This window comes from Pseudorca crassidens, chromosome 21, assembly GCF_039906515.1.
Source record: "Pseudorca crassidens isolate mPseCra1 chromosome 21, mPseCra1.hap1, whole genome shotgun sequence".
NCBI classification, from domain to species: domain Eukaryota; kingdom Metazoa; phylum Chordata; class Mammalia; order Artiodactyla; family Delphinidae; genus Pseudorca; species Pseudorca crassidens.
Genome location: NC_090316.1, coordinates 35,753,525 through 35,772,683, shown reverse-complemented (window position 1 = coordinate 35,772,683; position 19,159 = coordinate 35,753,525). Strand labels below are relative to the sequence as shown.

The 19,159-nt window shown below is 38.3% G+C and overlaps 1 long non-coding RNA gene across 1 annotated transcript in view; it reads right to left on the bottom strand.

Moving 5' to 3' along the window:
• The window catches only part of LOC137215918 (uncharacterized), a 1,149,036-nt gene that overhangs the window by 784,438 nt on the left and 345,439 nt on the right, over positions 1–19,159 (bottom strand). The window contains exon 2 of the long non-coding RNA XR_010939487.1: positions 18,420–18,456. This is a non-coding gene — a long non-coding RNA (uncharacterized lncRNA). The remainder of the gene's footprint in view (positions 1–18,419; positions 18,457–19,159) is intronic.

Sequence of the window (19,159 nt, the reverse complement as noted above, 5' to 3'; positions counted from 1 at the left end):
TGTGCACTGCAGCACTATTCACAACAGCCAAGGCATGGAAACAACTGAAGTGCTCATCAACAGACGCACAGATAAAGAAGGTGTGCTACATAGATACAATCGACTATTTTAAATACATTATTTTAAATTTGCAAAATAAATTTAAAAAAAATTTTAAGTGATTAATGTTAGTTCCTATATCCATTTTATCCATTTTCAGATAAAAATCACAATTTCATTTTCCCCTAAAGTTACTTTCCAATGTTCTTTGGTTGGTTCAAGTAATAAGTACCTAAGTAGACTTCTACATGGGTCACATCCCTCACAGAAGTGTTTTCACCAATTCTCTTAAGGTACCATGGAGTCTGGACTCTATGAATGTATTAGTGAGGAATAAACTATTTGAAAAGTACAAACATATCAAATGGGCAACTAATACCTGCACATAAGACAGGACATGTAAAACTTCCCCCTGAATAAGTTGTTTGTTTGTTTGTTTTATTTTTTCCGGTATTGAGCGTTAATATAAAAATAAATTGTTATACATGTTAACTTAATATAATGCCTTAAAATCAGGTGATCCTTGAAAGTAAAATAGAAATATGAAAAATTTTCCCCAAATTTCTAATCTAACCTAGCACATCTTTAGTAAAAATAACAAAGGTATAGTTTTGATGAATGAGTGCATTTATTATAAAATATTTAAGCAGAAATAAAACTATACCTTTATTTCCTAATGATGAAAAAGTTTTTAAAACATATTTTTATGATCTAGAAAAGAATTCCTTTCTATATTAGCAGATAATTTTTGTGACAATTTGGGTATCATTAAAAAAATGTGACCAAGTATGAAAAATACTTATCCTTGCCAAGGATACATTTCTAAAATGTAGGTTTGAATAGAATGTTATTCACAGCTGAACCCTGATGCTGTAAATCAGTCAAACAGGCTTGTGTTTAAAACCATCCAAGTTTCAGATTTTAGCAAATACTTTCAAGTGACTTATTTGCAATCCAATGACACCAACAATTTCCTAAAGAGTTTATGCTCAGAGTGAACTGTACACTGATCTCTCATTTATCTTAATTGGCTTCATCGCACGGTGGCACTGTCAAATGTCTGTTACCATAGAGATACATTCAAGATGCCAGGACGAGAGCGCGTGGGTTTAATGTCTTTGCATTACTTTGGTAACGTATCACTGTCATTAGAAAATAATTAAATTAATTATGCTGGCCAAATAACACATGACAGTCTTGTATCTAAGGGGAAACGTCAATCTCCTATTTTTGCTTATAAGGCTGACAGTAGTTTATAATGCTGGACGTGATTTTTTTTTTCTATAAGCAAAAGAAAACTCCAAAGAGAGATAGTTTTCTAAAAAGTGGAGTTCTACCAAAGCCAAAATCAATATTCTGAATTTATAATGATTCATTGATCCTATAATGTAGACTTTGTTATAAAGCGTATTTCACTTTCAGCCTCAAAGATGGCTTCGGGCAAAAAAAAGATTTGGGGGGAGGATTCTACCCGGACTGAATTGCAGGAAATCGTGTCCTAACAATATACTTGATTCAGAGAATGGGTTCAATGTGTGTTTGTTGGAGAGACTGATACACGACTGGATGACTGAACAGATAAATCTGACCAATCAGAAGGTGGGTGAGGAAGCAGTCATCTGTAAGGCATTGTTCCCCCAGCCCCGGCCGACCCGCCATCAGCCACAGCCAGAGATGACATCCTCTTTGTATTACTGTGTTAGAAAGCCTGTCTCAGATCTCTAACCCTAACCTGAACACCCTGTGAGATTGTCATACTGAGTGAAGTAACTCAGACAGAGAAAGACAAATACATGATATCGCTTATATGTGGAATTTAAGGAAACGGTACAAAGGAACGTGTTTACAAAACAGAAGTTGAGTCACAGATGTAGAAAACAAACTTGTGGTTACCAGGGGGGCAAAGGGGTGGGGAGGGATAAACTGGGTGCTTGGGATTGACATATACACACTCCTATACATAGAACAGATATTAAATAATTGGTAAGAACCTACAGTACAGCACAGGGAACTCTATTCAACACTCTGTAATGACCTACATGGGAACAGAATCTAAAAAAGAGAAGTGGATATATGTTTATGTATAACTGACTCACTCTGCTGTACAGCAGAAACTAACACAACCTTAAAAATCAACTACACTCCAATAAAAAATATGAATACAAAAAAAGAAATTATTCAATTCAAAGCTAGTTCAGCACACCATCTAGTGACAATCTGGCTATGATTTCTATAGACAAAAGTTCTACTTGGCCTTCTTTGAAGATTCATGCAAACAGCAATAAATAACAAAACAATTATAAAGAGCAAAACAAGTTATTATTATTATATAAAGAACAGGGGCATCTTCTCTCCTTTATTCACGAATTATTCAGGTGGGGCTTACATTAGGCACCAAATCAAGGAAACTGTTACCCTCCAAGCTGCCCATATTTCCTTCCATGGTCCTTTGGTCACTCCTCCCCATGTGTTTTATTTTCCTGGCTAGTTGGTCATGTGTGATAATGCCTTCACTGAAACAGTACTGGCCACTTCTCTGAAGCGTGTAAAAAAATTAAACCCAGCTGGTGACGCACTACAATTGTGTCCCCTTAAAGTCACTGTGATGGGATCACTGTATTTGGCAACAATCCAATAAATACTCAGTTGCTTTTACTGTTTGCTAGAGCAAAGTAATCTCTTTGAATGAGTGCACACGGTAGTTAAGTATGGGCTAAATGATGGGCTATGAAACATGCATCACCTATCATTTATTCCTGTATTGTGTTTTCTAGGGTTACTTGTCTGATGCATGGGATAGTCGGATGGTTACTATTGATTCATTTGGTTCTAGCAGTAAAGTCATGAGACTGATAGAGTTAAGGTCTGAAAATTATGGTTTTTTGAGCTACATTTAAACTTCAAGCAGGGGGGTGTTCAAAGAAATATGGGAGCAAGAATACAGGTCTTTTTCTTATGTGTGGAGTGTGCTTTGAAGGGATTGTATCTGAAGTTGTTACAGTGCAGAGGTTTGAGGAAGGACTACTGGGGTCTTTGTTTCACAGAACATGACAGCAGAGAAATCTGGAGAAGCAATTTCCTCATGCAGTTCTTGAACAGTCTTCCGGTAGACTCTTTTCAAGTGTTTTCCATTTTTCCTAGTCACAAGGTACTAAAATAAAGTTTAAAAAGTGATGGAAAAGCAACCTGTTATGGGTACAATGAGAGAAGCAGGGTACACTGTTAAGTGATGGTGCTGGCCTGAGCAGAAGTGTTACGTTGTATGTACACGGTTCCTGTCTCTGGACTACAGGAGGTGTCAGCCCAGCCAGAGAAAACGGTTGGCTCCCTCGGGAATTATTCTCAAAAAACATGTGATTCTGACTCCAAAGTGCTTTGAATCCTGCTGGTAATTCAAAGCACTGTAATAGTCATTGTCTACACCACGGAAACAACTCCTAGAAATTTTCAGTAACTTGATCATCTCCACCACAGTAGGGCCCTGCCATGGTATTCAGTCTCACTGTTCCAGTTCCCCTAATGATTGTAATTTGACCCAGAAAGAAATGGATGACTTCTGTACAGCAAAGAAACAAACAACAAAATGAAAAGACAACATACAGAATAAGAAAGATATTTATAAACCACCTATCTGATAAGGGGTTAATATCCAAAAATACATTAAGAACTTACACAGCTTGAGAACAAAATCACTAATAATTCAATTAAAAACAGGCTAAGGAACTCAATAGACATTTTTCCCAAAGAAGATATAAGAATGGCCAACAGGTACATGCAAAGGTGCTCAACATCGGTAGTCGTTAGGGAAATGTAAATCAAAGCCACAATGAGATATCACCTTATGCCTGTTAGAATGGCTATTATCAAAAAGACAGGAGATAACGAATGCTGGTGTGGATGTGGAGAAAAGGGAACCCTTGTGCACTGTTGGTGGGACTGTAAATTGATACAGCCACTATGGAGAACAGTATGGAAGATTCTCAAAAAATTGAAACTAGAACTACCAAAAGACCCAGCAACTCCACTTCTGGGAATATGTCCAAAGGAAACAAAAACACTACATTGAAGAGATACCTACATCCCTGTTCACAGAAGTATTATTGACAATAGCCAAGACATGGAAATAACCTAAGTGTCCATTGCTGGGTGAATGGATAAAGAAGTTGTGATATAGATAGATAGATAGGTAGATAGATATCTCAATACAATGGAATATTATTCAACCATATAAAAGAAAGAAATCCTGCCAGCTGTGACAACACGGTTGGGCATTATACTAAGTGAATTAAATAAGAGAAGGACAAACGCTGCATGATTTCACTGATGTGTGGACTCTAAAAAAACCAAAGATCTCATAGAAAAAGAGATCAGATTTCTGGTTGCCAGTGGCAGGAGATGGGGAACGGCAGAAAGTAGTCCAAAGGTACAAACTTCCAGTAATAACATAAGTAAGTAATGGGGATATAATATACAACCTGATGACCGTAGCTAACACTTCTGGGGGGAAAAAAGAAAAAAAAAAGTATGAATCCTGTTTTCTGACCTTGAAATTGGTTGCCTAGAATGAACAGTCCCTCCCAGGTCAGTCCAGTTTCCTACACCATCAGGCTTAAAACCTACACCTGGGTTTTCCAGGCACAGTTTGCCTTCATGGCCTCTCTTATAGTACATATTTGTACCATTAACTATGGCTTCATATTCCATATGGAAAGGTCTAATTCGTTGTCACTTCCTGGCTATCCCTACTCTGTTTTCTCTTACTTCTGAACACGGTCCTAACTTTTTAGTTTCTTTTTTAATCTTTCAGCTATATGGAGGTATAACTGACATAAAAGTATAAGAAATGTACATTATGTGAGTTGATATGTTTATACATTGTGAAAGGATCCCTCCCATCTAGTTAAATAACACACCCATCACTGAACAGGTACATTCTACTCTTCGCAAATTCCAATTACACAATACAGTGCTATCAACCACAGTCACCATGGTTTACATTAGACCCTCAGACATTATTCATTTTTAAATTATATCAATTACTACTAGGAACCTAGAAAGAAACAGTGGTCTGTCTTTAATGTTTAAATATACACACACACACTTTTTTTTTCAGTCAGGAATATGCCACTTAAAGCACATAATTTGAATCACTAGTGTATAAGTAAGATGTATTTTAATTATGTACGCAAACTAGGGCCACTCAAGAATGTAACGAATTAGAAGCCCGATGTACAGTATGAAGCACTTTACAAAACACTGGGAGGTGGTATAACCTGTACTACAACGTACAGGAGGAGAGTCCTCACAAGCTCCTTTCATGAAGAGGAGTAACAGGGAAATAAGGACTTCATCTGTTAAAATGCAAAATCTAACCAGGAACAAGTTCAAATATTGTACTAAGGCCTTGGCCGGGTGAGACGAATCCTTAACACACTGGTTAGCGGCTACCTGTGATGTTTGCGGACACAGACCGAGGCTCTTCTAGAGGGTCCACTAGAGGGTCCTGCTGAGACTGACCGCCACTCGTTTCTCACTTGTCTCCCACCTGACCCCCATCGCGCTGGGTGGCTTGCCTGGAACCACGAAATTGGCTAGAACTTGGAGTTGGCGCTATGTCCTCACCTGGCTGATAGGAATGGCTAGAGGAAATAGTGTCTGCTTGTCCAAAAAGAAAAATAATAAAAATAAAAAGAGCAGAAAGAAACCTTTTAGGTCTTTCAAACAAGAAGTGAATACGGGTGTTCCACTGGTAATATCTTTGTTACTACAAATGATGGCTATGTGCGCTCGTACAATGTAAATCAACAGTTGCTGAAGTGAGCTGAAAACCCAGCATTCTGCATGTTCAGGACGACCCATGGCCTATAGTAAGCAAAGCAGAACATTAATTTATGACTAGTTTTAGTCTCACCCTTTTTGACTACTTTTACAAACGTTTCACAAGGCACACAATATATTAGTATAAAATACATGCAATAGATTTATAAATATTCTTTTATGTTGGGTATGCATTCTTAAAATATGTTTACTAACGCAGTTCCACTGTGGACATATATACAGATACCATGGTTTATATACAAGGCGTCGATCAGCTTTACCGACAGGCTGAGATCTCTGACTGCAATTTACAGTCTAACTAAAACAGTCATTGTGGGAACGCTGTAAATAAATCATTAGAATGATGACTGAAATATGAATTTCTGTTACTAGCTTATGTGATTATTAGGAGCTCTGCTTGAAGGCCTAATGAGAAGAAAATGTAAATTCTTACTAATAATCCCTGACTCTTGCCCCCGTTATCCCAGATCAGCTTAACCTGCTATTCCGTAACTGGTGGATGGATCCCTCCCAGGCTAGCCCATACATCATGTCGACAGGACTGGGCAGAACACTGCAGACTCCTTTTTACTGAGCCACATAATGATCTACTTCACATTTCTACATCACCTGGCAGGTAACACAGATTTCCCATCCATGATGTCAGTACTCACAAGCCTCTTGTTTCCTGGGATTCTATTATCCCAATTTCTCAGCAGTGATTTCAAGCACTGACTGCACTTTCCATTCACACTGTTGGCTTTCTGAGATCTTGCCTTTCTCCGTGGATTTTACTTTCCTGAAGGATTATGACGACCCTCTCTAATCTTCAGAATGCACGCCTCCTCCGACTAGCGCTGTGCCCTGCACACAGCAGACCCTCATCTCTGCTTGTGGATGGCTTGCTTCATATTCTCCAATCTGACTTTCTTCCTCTCAGCCATGCCCAGGGCTTGAATGGGCCGATCTCCTTCTTCCACAGAACTCTTACCTTAATCCAGTGGCTATCTGAAACCCCACAAAGATTTCTCTCTCTCTTCTTCATTCCTCACTATCTATTTGTAGTTTCCATTTTCTAAAACAGAATTATTTTTTAGTCCATATTTGTATTGACTTCACATACTTTATTCACATCCACATCACCAGCTCTTCTGGAAACGTTTATCTACATCGCTGAGATATAGTTAATTTAAGAAGTTATTACGGAATGTTTAAGTCTATGGTTTATGCTGGTGAATGTGAATTCGGTTTAGCAGTAATCACTTTTTCATTTAACCAATGTGTACCCTGTATTTGAAAAGGACAAACAAGCTAGTTGGTGCAGAGCTTAGGTTCTGGGGGTTAAATTACATGCGAGGTTGTACCCAAATAACTATGATACCAAGTAGACTGAATGTTGTCTTTAAAAATACTCAATGTGTTTTCAAGTTCAAAGGAAGAAAGAGAACGTACAACCAATGGTGACAAGTTTAATAACAATGAGAATGATTCGTGAAGTCCCTACTTGTGCACAACACTTACTAAAAACACAATTAATAAAAAAGGAAAAACCTCACTCCCTGTGTTTTACAAGCATATGCTGTTTTAATAATAATATTTAAGGCATAAAATCGAATAAGTATTAAACACAAATACAAATTAAATGTTAAGAGTAGTAGCAGAGAAGTGAAAGTGATGAAAATTTAATATTTCTCAAGCTGTCCCTCCTTACTTACAAGTGATTTAGAGATGTGAATGTGGCAGACAAGCCTGAGCAATTGAGAGTCATAAAGAAAATGGGTAATAGCGGAATTCTACTGCATTGAAGCACCCTGGCATTTTGTTCAAGGAGATGTTAGGGCTTTGAAAATAATGCCATTGGTTCCCTTTAGCAAGATGTGGCTTCAACATCCATAATTCAACTTACCTGTTCCTTCAATTACAGTGATTCTGCCGAGAGGTCTGGCAACCACATTCTCCACAGGAAAACAGAGTGACAACAGAGAGAATGTTCTCAGGAAACTGCTTGCCAGCCTTCCTTCGACACTCTGCCTCAAAGACTGACTTCAGGGATACAAGTTATTTTCATTGTAACGGCTTCCCCCTACCTTTAAAATGCCATTTACGCAAAATCTAGGAGACTAAGGTAATTAACACTCTCTCCCCTATATTTTAACTATTTAGCTGGAGATAGTTACCCAGAATTTATACCTATTTAACATTTCATGATTGAACGGAAATGCCTATTATAGCTTCCAACCACAAGTGAGCCTTTGACAAATGAGTGCTCGAAAGTGCCGTGCAGATACCTGTTCCTTTCACAAATGTGTACAGAACGAAATCCTAAGTGCGTGGGAATTGAAATGCTCTGGCATGTAATATTTATGCCTTTAGGGTACAGAAAAATTGGCCAAAAGCCAGTGTCTAAATAAATATGCATTGTTTCTACCCTAAAGGCACTTCGATCATATCTTACTAATAAGGATGTTGTTTAGAGGTGGCATTACAGAGGTCAGAGCCTAATGAAATAGAACGTTTATCTTGTTTCCTCCTGAAGAAGTGAGCAAGAAATTAAGACTGTACAATTTGTTGCCTAAATGAATAGAAAGGGTCCCCAAAGTGTCAAAACAAATAATCTACGTTAATTAGTCTATGGCTGAATTGTCAGAATATTGATGCTCTAGATTTTCTAGGGCGAAAATCTAATTATAAAGGCCAACATCTCTTTGAATGTATATTTACATCTGTGTAAATGATCTGTTGGAACTGCTATTATAAAATTCCTAAAAGCTTTCTTGAAATTGTGTATTTGAAAAACGTTTCACGCTGTCGTTCTTTAGAAGCTTCTGAACTAATTGCACACAAACTTTTTGCTCTGGCCCGTTTTCTGAACAAACCTGTTCTCGTTCAGTTTTGCTACCATTTAGTAGTAAAACTTTTGTGGTCCATGCTTCTATGTGTATTTTGATCATAAGAGAAGCTACAACTGCCAACGCAAAGAAGTAAAGCGTATTTGAGAACACATATGTGCTACACCATCTGCCTTGCTAGTCTCCAATACCAGGCAAATCAATGGCTCTCTGTAGCTGGGCAGTGGTCTTGGTAGAGGAAAAAACTTCTGAGTTTTGAAGGCTGACATCAGAGTGGGCAACTGCATCCTCCTATAAACGTGTCTTCTGCATCACCGGACATAATATTCTGGACTGATTTGCTGACCGAATCAACCACAGAGCTGAATTTGTCTGACATGTCCTACATTCTCAAATAATACACAGAGGTGAGGCCTGAATCAATTTCAGGGAGTTGTCAGTTTCCCCTCGAAGAGAATAATATATGATGTCAAGATTTTGTTATATGTTTTATATGATATGTGTGAAGTTATCCTGATTTACACCTACAAATAATAAATGCTCTGCACTGAGGATAAATAGTACTCGGAAAGTCGGTTGTTTTAATATGTATGTGGTCAGGTATTTTTACTTCTGCAAAATATCTTTTCCGTGTCTGTGCATTTTGTACTTAGTGTAACACTGAGTGTTCGGTAAATTAGGTCTGGAGCTAAGTAGTTTCTAGATTCTTAAATGGAGTTGCTTACATATAAGGAACACCCATATTTTAGTATTGTGTAGCTAATTCGGAACTCCAGAACTCCTTAGAGAATTTACAACTTGTCTCCTTACTTCCTTCAAAATATTTACTTTGTGGTTGTTTTACTTTATTTTGCATGGAATCAGAGGTTTTATTCTAGACCATTATTGCAGAGCATATAAATAATGTAACACCGTTTCACATATATATATCTTAAAATATGTTATAGTTTTAATATAATAAATATAAAATCAAAACTACGGCACTAATGCAGCAAAAAGTTGAGTGCTATGATAAGGCTAAAAAGCATTCTACGTGCTACATAGGAAATGAAGTTCCACTCTCTCCAAATTTATGATCTAACTGGAGGAATATTAAAACACTTCCAAATATCAGTAAATATAATCAATGAAAAATCAGGGATCTGTACACTACCTGAAATGGGGGTTCACAGGGGGATAATACAGGCAGAGACTGGACACAGGAAGAGTCATAGAAGACAGGCTGAAATGAGCAAGTGCACTTTAGAATCATGAGTACAACAGCCTTTCTGGAGCACAGGGTCATCCTATAGGGTAGGAAGTTGACATTTAGAAAGATAGGCTAAGAAGGAGGGACATCGAATGCCAATGTAAGACCTTTGGACATGAAAAATACACACTGTCAAGCAAGTGAAAAAACTCTTTGCAGAGATTATTTTAGCAGTGTCAAGAAAAATGGTGTGGAGTAGATGGCAGACTGAAGGCAAAATGGTTAAAGCTATGTTGCACTATATGCAGTAAGAATCATACGCAACAGTTATTAATAAGGAGTAATGTTGCAAAATATCTGAATCTCCCAGTGAAACCAGAGGCCAAGAAGGACCTAGAAATACTCAAGCAGATCTTTCAGCACCGAATGTAAGAACTCTTCACACCTTGCTAAGGTCTGGTCTCAGTGTGCTTAGAAATTTAATCATCTTCCAAATCCTTCCATGATTCCCAGCGAAGCAGCACACATGCTCATCTGGTTACATAAAGCTTTCTGGAAAGTAAGTTCCAGATTTCTAAACACTGTAGCCAAGATATATGTTTGATTGAGAAATATTTGTATGTATCATGACCAATGCCCACATTTTTCACAGAAATTCCTGAGCTAATTTCAGGGGACAGATTACAATTTAACTTGCACACTTAATGGCTAACGGAATACATGGGAAAACTTGCAGTGGGGAAAAGCCATGGTTCAAAAATAGATATAATCCTCATCCTGAGTGCTAGGAGGGCAACCACTATTAAGTGTGCCTCAAAATTTAGCAATGAACATTTCACACGTGAAGCCAATTGACACTCATGCCTAATTTTGATTTAAGTGACTTTTATTGTAATACTATTTATCTATGTATAAACAGAAACTTAGCCCTGATGACTTTTTAAAAATTCATAAATATAACTATAAAGCCTATACGATTCAAAATAACAGGCTTAACGGACTTGAGGATATGGGGAGGGGGAAGGGTGAGCTGTGACAGGGCGAGAGAGAGGCATGGACATATACACACTAACAAACGTAAGGTGGATAGCTAGTGGGAAGCAGCCGCATGGCACAGGGAGATCGGCTTGGTGCTTTGTGACCACCTAGAGGGGTGGGATAGGGAGGGTGGTAGGGAGGGAGGGAGACGCAAGAGGGAAGAGATATGGGAACATATGTATATGTATAACTGATTCACTTTGTTATAAAGCAGAAACTAACACACCACTGTAAAGCAATTATACCCCAATAAAGATGTTAAAATGATAATAATGACAGGCTTAATATATTATCACCGATGATGTTGTTTATATGAAACTAAATTGCCACTTCTAAGGGACTGCATTGCTGAGTTTTAGCATAGAGATTTTTGTAAATTCCACGTGGCTGTGCTATTATTTGTCATGTAATAACGTGCCAATTCTTCGAACAATTTTCTACATTCTAAATATACTGAAATTTTGTTTAGCAAAGCCTTCTGGGTTTCAAATGTCTTTAACATTAACACACTATTGCAATGATCTCTCTCTCTCCCCCTCCTACTCTGATTTCTTATTCAATCACAACAGTACAATTTGAAATTGCAAGGCACCCCAAATTATAAGGTGTTTAATTAGGATCTCATTGATATGTCGTATCAATATTTTTTAAGTGTATACAGAATAAACACTCATAGATATACGCTTATTCACAAAGATCTCATAGGAAATCCATGGGCCCCGGAAAACAGATCTGAGGATGTCCAATTTCTGAGGAAACCAAGTTTGAAACACACCCACAAAACATTAAAAGTCGTGAGGAGAAGAGGTATGTTAATGGCTTTTGTTTATTATTTGTTTTCCAGGAACAGTGATTGATTTCTGCGGTTAATCTGAGGTAGAAATGATGAGAGAATGTGTGAGACGAGGATGCATTAGACGAAGATTTTACTTTTTCCTTTGCAAGAGCTGCTGCCCCCAAATACACATTTTCCTCAGTGAGAACAGTGTTTATAATATTTATAAAGCACTCCAGATTTTCATTCTGTAAATCTATTCTTTCTGGGCTTTTAGCCAAGATGTAGAAACATGTTGATAACTCTGGTGACAATTTTTGTATCATCTAGGTCATTATTATAGTTACAAATAAAGTACTTGAGTTGAATGCAATTTATAATTCTATTTAACAACAACAAAGCAAAGCCTGGATTTTTGTTTTATTTCTATTTCAACTGCTTCTGTTCTTTGAGAATATAAAGACGGGCATTTACATGATTGAAGACTGGCCACAACAGTCAGTCTTAGGTTACTGAAGGTGGGGGAGAAAAATAAAAGTTTGAAGGAAATCGTTCAACTCTTAAACATGAAGTTGCTGAAGGGCACGGTTTATTAATTAATTCTGCAAATACTCCAGTGTGGTTCATAGCTTTAGCCCCAAGTGTTCTTATGCTGGATTCTCTCAGTTCTTCCGCTACTCCTTCAGGAAACATAAGCTTCCTGTCCTGAATAGGGAAGAGCTGGTATTTGGGATGACCGAAGCCTGGACAGATGTAAACTGAAGGATTTCTAGCCCATTGTCCTCCAGAGCATTGAAGAGCCCTCTGGTAGCAGAGTCTCCATGGCCCCACCTGGCCTGGTTTTTAGGCATAAAGGATCTCCTATTGCTAATGCAGCAAAGTGGGTTGATGGCCCTTGGAGGAAACAAAACGGAGACTGTACACTGAGGAAACCGTAGAGTCTGGAGATCCAGTGTCTCATTCTCAAGCAGTAGGACTTAAAAGTGACTGCTGAACGGCTTGAGGTACCACAGAGCTAGAACAGCCAGAGGATGACCCATAGAGAGTGTTTCTTTGATTACAAATCTGCAGCACTAATAATAAAATGCCATTTGGAAACTAATTCTAGTAGTTCACTTCTGGGAGTTTATCCCAAGGGGTTAAAAGAGGATGTACAGAGGTGCTACAGAGGTGCTCATGGCACTGCCACTAGTCATGGAAGATTGAAAACAAGGTCGATGTTCCATCGTGGTGTGTGTGGTGCATGAAGGTATCGGAATGTGGTAAAATGATGCTGAACGGCACGCCAGGATGTTCAAGACATACTGTAGAGCCCGATGAAAAGCAGGCAATAAAAGAATTTCTAAACTACAGTACGAGTCAATGTCCCGACTAGAAACAGATGGCGCACTCAAGTTAGGACAATTCTCAGATGGCTTAAGAAAGGACTATTCACAAAGATACGTGTGCTTCACAAAACCCATAGGGTTCCACAGGAGAAGGCTTAGCTCGCCAACCCCAGTGTGGCAGGAACAGGGAAGCAGCAGTTCCTAGAACCCAGGGAGCTGTCTAGGGAAGCTGCAGTGGGAGGAACTAAGCTTCGGCTGAAGTTGCTGGGAGCAACCTTGGAAGGAAGGAGCCAGGGAAATAAGAAGCTGATTCTTACCCTCCTCTCTCCTCCTGGTCTTGCAGGTCTCTCACTCACTGAACCGAAAGAAGCTGGAGGGCAAAGGAGGCCTTGGCGCCTCTCGGGACAGAAAGATGGAATGAAATTCATCTATCTAAGAAAAGGACTGAAATATACCAGCACAGGTGTAGTCAAATTTTTATAACATAAATGGATCCATAAAAAAGGAGGAGAACAGGGCTTCCCTGGTGGCGCAGTGGTTGAGAGTCCGCCTGCCGATGCAGGGGACGCAGGTTCGTGCCCCGGTCCGGGAATATCCCACGTGCTGCGGAGCGGCTGGGCCCGTGAGCCATGGCCGCTGAGCCTGCGCGTCCGGAGCCTGTGCTCCGCAACGGGAGAGGCCACAGCAGTGAGAGGCCCGCGTACCGCAAAAAAAAAAAAAAAAAAAAAAGGAGGAGAACACACTGAAATGCCAGTGGCAGTTTTCTCGAGGGGTGGTGTGATGGAATTATGGTGAATTTTTTTCTTTAAATTCAACACAGTGCAAAGGCTACAGCTGGTAATGTTTCTACAATGAACATTTCATTGTTGAAACAGAAGTTTACCCATATTCATTTTATTACAGAATCCAAGTTTTACTATCTATACTTATTTTCAATATGAGGTTTTTATGCTGGTTTCTTTCTTTAAATAAAGAAAATGAATGACTGGGAATGTTGAGGACAGACAGGTGGTTCACACACTTCTCTCAATCCTTTCTTAGAGCTGAGTGAGACAAACGTATTCGCTGCAAGGTAAACATAAAGGCAAATAATAATACGTAAGAAAAAAAGGAATGAATGTAGAGTTTTATTCTACACAGAGTGAAACTCGCTAAAACATAATCCAAAATATTTTGGTTTTTTGTGCTTTAAATATTTACCTGAAACAGTGATAAAAACTTAGGTCTCATAACTATGCTAATGATCAAACTGCCAGTGAAAATATGTCACCAGTTGGAAGGTATGAAGAAGCACAGAGCTAGATTCAGAATGACGGAAGTACTACAGCCCAGGAGAACTCGGTACAATGTCCTTCAGACACCTCCAAATGATTGGGAGTGATGATCGAAAGTAAAAGGAAGACCACTGAACAGCGCGAGGAAACCGATGGTATACAACGTAGGTTTTGAAAAATGTGTGCAAGAGAGGACATTCTAGATGTAGAGAAACAGATTTTTCAGTCTTCTAGGAAAAATTGGATGATAAAAATGAAATTTTTTCCACGAAGGTTACCTTTAGTTCTGAGCGCTTCTCATATAGTTACAATCCTCACACTACACAGACACTCCTACCCAACTCGTAACGTATCCAAGATAAACTCATTGCTTGGATGATTACCTCGAGAATGATCCTACTCTTAACGATCATTTAACCTCACTATCTGAATTTATCAAAATTAATAGTTATTTTTTTAAACAATCAAGAAGCAGATAAAAGAAAACATCCATTTGGCCAATTAGGGAGAGTTTCTGTTATGATAGGTGTAATTGGTAAGTTTTGGGTCAAGTAGAGTTAAGCAACCCATTGGATCATCACACTCATGTAGATCAAAGAACTGAGATGAAAAAAGGTATTTTCTAGAAGCGTTAGAACCCAGCAGTCATTTTGCAGTAATAATAGAAAATAAATCCACGTAAAATTTTGAGATAAAAATCAACAAATATTCATAATTTTCAATTCTTTATTATTAAAGCAGTTGGAATGACATTTAAAATTTTCTCTGGGGAATCCACCGCCTTTTTTTTTTCTCGCCAGAATTAGTTAACTGTGCCCAACAAAACGTAGAAAGCAGGCCCTTCTACTAGTTCGTCAGAAACTTAGCAATGTCATATACATATTCCATTATTTAAGCAGAGAATTCTATTTAAAAAGGAGTTTCTCATTTATCATTTGTAAAGTATTTTCTTTTTTGGCTTTCTGCTACAAAAATTTCTTTTTCAAAACCAAGCTCCCTGTCAACACTGAGTTTACCCTGGCAAGCAGCCTAGTGAAAGTCTGGCTTATTGAAGAGCTGAGTCACATTACCACATGCAGTACATTTTGTTTGGTTTTCTTTTTTTCTCCTATTTCCATACATATGAATAAATCCGTAGAAGAAAAACAGCATATAAATTGCTTTTACGTGATAGAATAATGTCTGCCTACCTGGACCGTACTGGGTGTCAGAAGCCCTAAGTATTAACCCATCTTTGCTCTTCTGACGGGCCAAGTCACTCATCCTGTTTTCTGATCAGAAACAAGATATGACACCTCCCAACCTTAATGGAATTGTTTAGCTAAGGCATATGAAAATTTGTGACAAGTAAAACAATTAAAAACATAAATTATTCTTAAGGTTTTGAAAGAAACTAATAAAATATAAGGGATTGGGGAACAGAAGAGAGGAGATTTAAAATGGATACAGAGGAAAACGTGTTCACAATTTTCAGAAAAGGACTGGATATCAATCTCTGTCAGTTTAAAGTTTTTTTATAGGCAGTGAGAGGGGAAAGAAAGCATGTGAATGAGAAGTCATGCACGCAACGCAGAAGCTTCACAGTAAGGATGGAGAGGAAGCAACCCTCTTTTTTATAGTTTATAGGGCTGCCTGGCAAAGATTTAATGGCCTCAAGTGATTCCCCCTGCCACAGAGAACATCATATTCCCCCGTATTTAAGTTAAACCATTACAAAGCTCATTAAAATGTAAATATTACCTAGGAAGGCTATTAAACCATTTTCAACTATTTAACTATCCTATTACCCAGCAATGTTTTAATAGAAAGCATCCCGAAAAGGAGGTGTTTTCCTAGATAATGGAATAAAAGAAGCAAGAACGGGGCCCTGGTTCCAAGCTTCAGCATCCAATCGTCTCTTGGTATCCAAGTAGGGAATTGGATCCAAGACCCTCTCAGATACCAAAATACACAAATGCTCAAGTCCCTTATATGAAATGGGGTAGTAGTTGCCTATAACCTACTGCGCATCCTGCTGTATACTTTAAATTATCTCTAGATTACTTGATACCTAATACAATGGAAATGGTGTATAAAGAGTTGCCAGTGCACAGCACATTCAAGCTCAGCTTTCTGGAACTTTCTGGAATTTTCTTTTCCATTGTTTTTGATATGCAGTTGGTTGAATGTGCGGATGCAGAACCCTAAGTAGGAACACTGAAGGAAAACCAAATTTTTAAGGTATCTACAGAGCCACTATACCATGAGAGTTGTTTGTGCTCACAAATGCTTGTTGGACAAGCCCCTGGGTCTATACATGGACTCCAACAACAGAATAAAATGAAATCTTTACACAGAGTTTAGCAAGACACTACACCTTTATGTCCAAAATGTCAATATCCTACCAAGTCCGCACAGCCAAACTTTACGTACACAAAAGAATTACTGTTTTATCAGACAGAGCAATAAGGAGTTTGTCCATAGTAAGAGATTTACTCTTAGAAAGCAGGGAACTGACAAATCACTTTCCGGCATCTTGACAGCAATCTTGCAACACAGGTATGATTACACCCAGTTTGAAAAATAGTGAAAATGTTCCAGAGACGTTAAGGAGCTTATCTGACGTTGCTCGGATGGTAAGAGCTGGAACTAGGTCTACAAGTGAATTCTAATTGACTCGAAAGCCTGTGTTCTTTCCACCGCAGCTTGTGCGGGTACACGGGGAGCTGAAACAGGTTTGAGAATTTAACTTCTTTTGGTTGTTCTCTGTGCAACGTGGTCTGAACACTGACTATAACTTGGATATCACGCATTTATCTAGTTAAGATTAAACATTAGAAAGACTTCATTGTAATTTTATCATAGCTAATCCCCACTATGACAGGGAGAATTTGAACTGTGCTTTTGGAAATACCTCTTGGTCACTTAATTATGGGCTCCAACCATGACATCACATGACTTTGAAAAGGAATAGTGTTTTTTTTCCAAAACACACTTCTTTGCTAACTGAACAACTTGGCAGGTGGTAAATCAGGCTAATATACCAAGATCACCAGACCACAGAAACACAAACCATATAAAGAAACAACTATTAGGCGGCGAAAAGAAAGATAATTTATGAATTTACTCATCTTAACAACATAACTACGCAGAAAGCTTCTCGGTTACTATAACCCGCAGCAGGGTTCGGTGGCCCAGAGACAGCGAGTCTCTCTTGTTACAGCATCCACAAGTGTAAAAGTAAAAATGTGAAGGTAGTCGAACCAACATACAGAAACAAGTAAGATTTGGAACCAAGATCAGTGAGAGAGATCGATGTGTGCTACGTAGGCCGCTGAAGGGCATCATTTGAAGACCAAGGCCATGGCTTTTCAGAGAAACGGAACTTCTGTGCCAGGTACACTGTGATTGATAACCCCGTCATGAGGTCACTGCCTGACGAAATGCTTCGAGAAAGGCAAGTGGAGACACAAGACCACGTCCTGCTCGTTTCTTGTTACACAGTAAGCACAGCATATACTATGAATATATACTAGGACTCTATTAGGACTATACTAGGATTCTTGTAAATTTAAATACTAGAGTGAATCAACAATGTAATTTAAATCACAGTTCAACCCAATATATTACGAACATTTTAAAAGTCTGTGTATTCAGTGAAGAATATGTATAGTGTTATTGTCAAATACTACTGTGAAGATACAACCATTTTCCACTTTCAAAATGACAGAGCCAACCAACCGAACAACTAATAAAGACCAGTAACAAAAATAGCAACCACGCCCCAACTGGCTGCTAATTTCCATGAAAATCGTCAAAACAAAATCAGAACTGAAGCAAATGTAACAAAACTAAGCTGTGTCCTTTGTATCTTACTTCAACAGGTATTTCTTTTAAAGTCACCAGGTTAATTAATTATTCCTACTAAAACAGGAAAACGTGCCAGTCTGTCCTTTATATGCAATGTCTCCACCACGAACAATAATCTGGAGCTTAAGATAATTAATACCATATACCCTTGCCTTTGAACAACACAGCTGTCAGCCATGAGACTTTAAATTAACAGGCCCTGTGAAGCTATAAATCAGAAACCATGATGATTTTATAAAATATTTCTTAAAAGGCACTTACCTTTTCGAAGCGAAGCACACTGCTGGCAGCAAACTGCCTGTTAAAATAAAACATATCATTTATTGGTCTCCAGTAAATAATACAAAGGATGACGCATTGTTATACGTAGCACAATTATAGGCCAACTTTAAAAACTCTTCCTGATCTAATTGAGTTTCTTTTTTACTAAAAATTAAAATCACCTCCTTGGCTGTAATAAATAAATGCCTTTCTGTTCCGTGCATGTGCACTGAAACCACAGAAGCTAACGAGTTTCATGTTTGAGAGCAAAACAGAAATTACGGGGCACGTTATCCAGGTCATGGCTGTAGATGTCAGTACCTTCCATTCACTGACTGTAATGAGATGCCCAAGAGTTAATGTCGATGAGGGAAGTTTTAAGGGTTAGGTGTCACAGCAAATTTCATTTTCACTAAATAAAAATAAAGCACCATCTCATAGAAATTATTAATATAAGATGTACTCTTTTCAAGTTTGCATTCGTTATCTGAGTGTCTTATATACTTCTCACCAAACTGCATTAAAATCTGGGAGATTTTAATTTACAATACTTCACAACTATCACTGAGATGAAAGGAAGCCATGGTTCCACACGATATGCAGCCAAGATTGTACTTGAAACAACACTGGCTTGAATCAATATAACATTTAATCCTAATCAGAGTCTGGGACATAGTAGGAGAAACAGTAGCTGTAGAAGAAACTCTTTTGATCATACTTCCTTTCTCAAAGGACCTGAA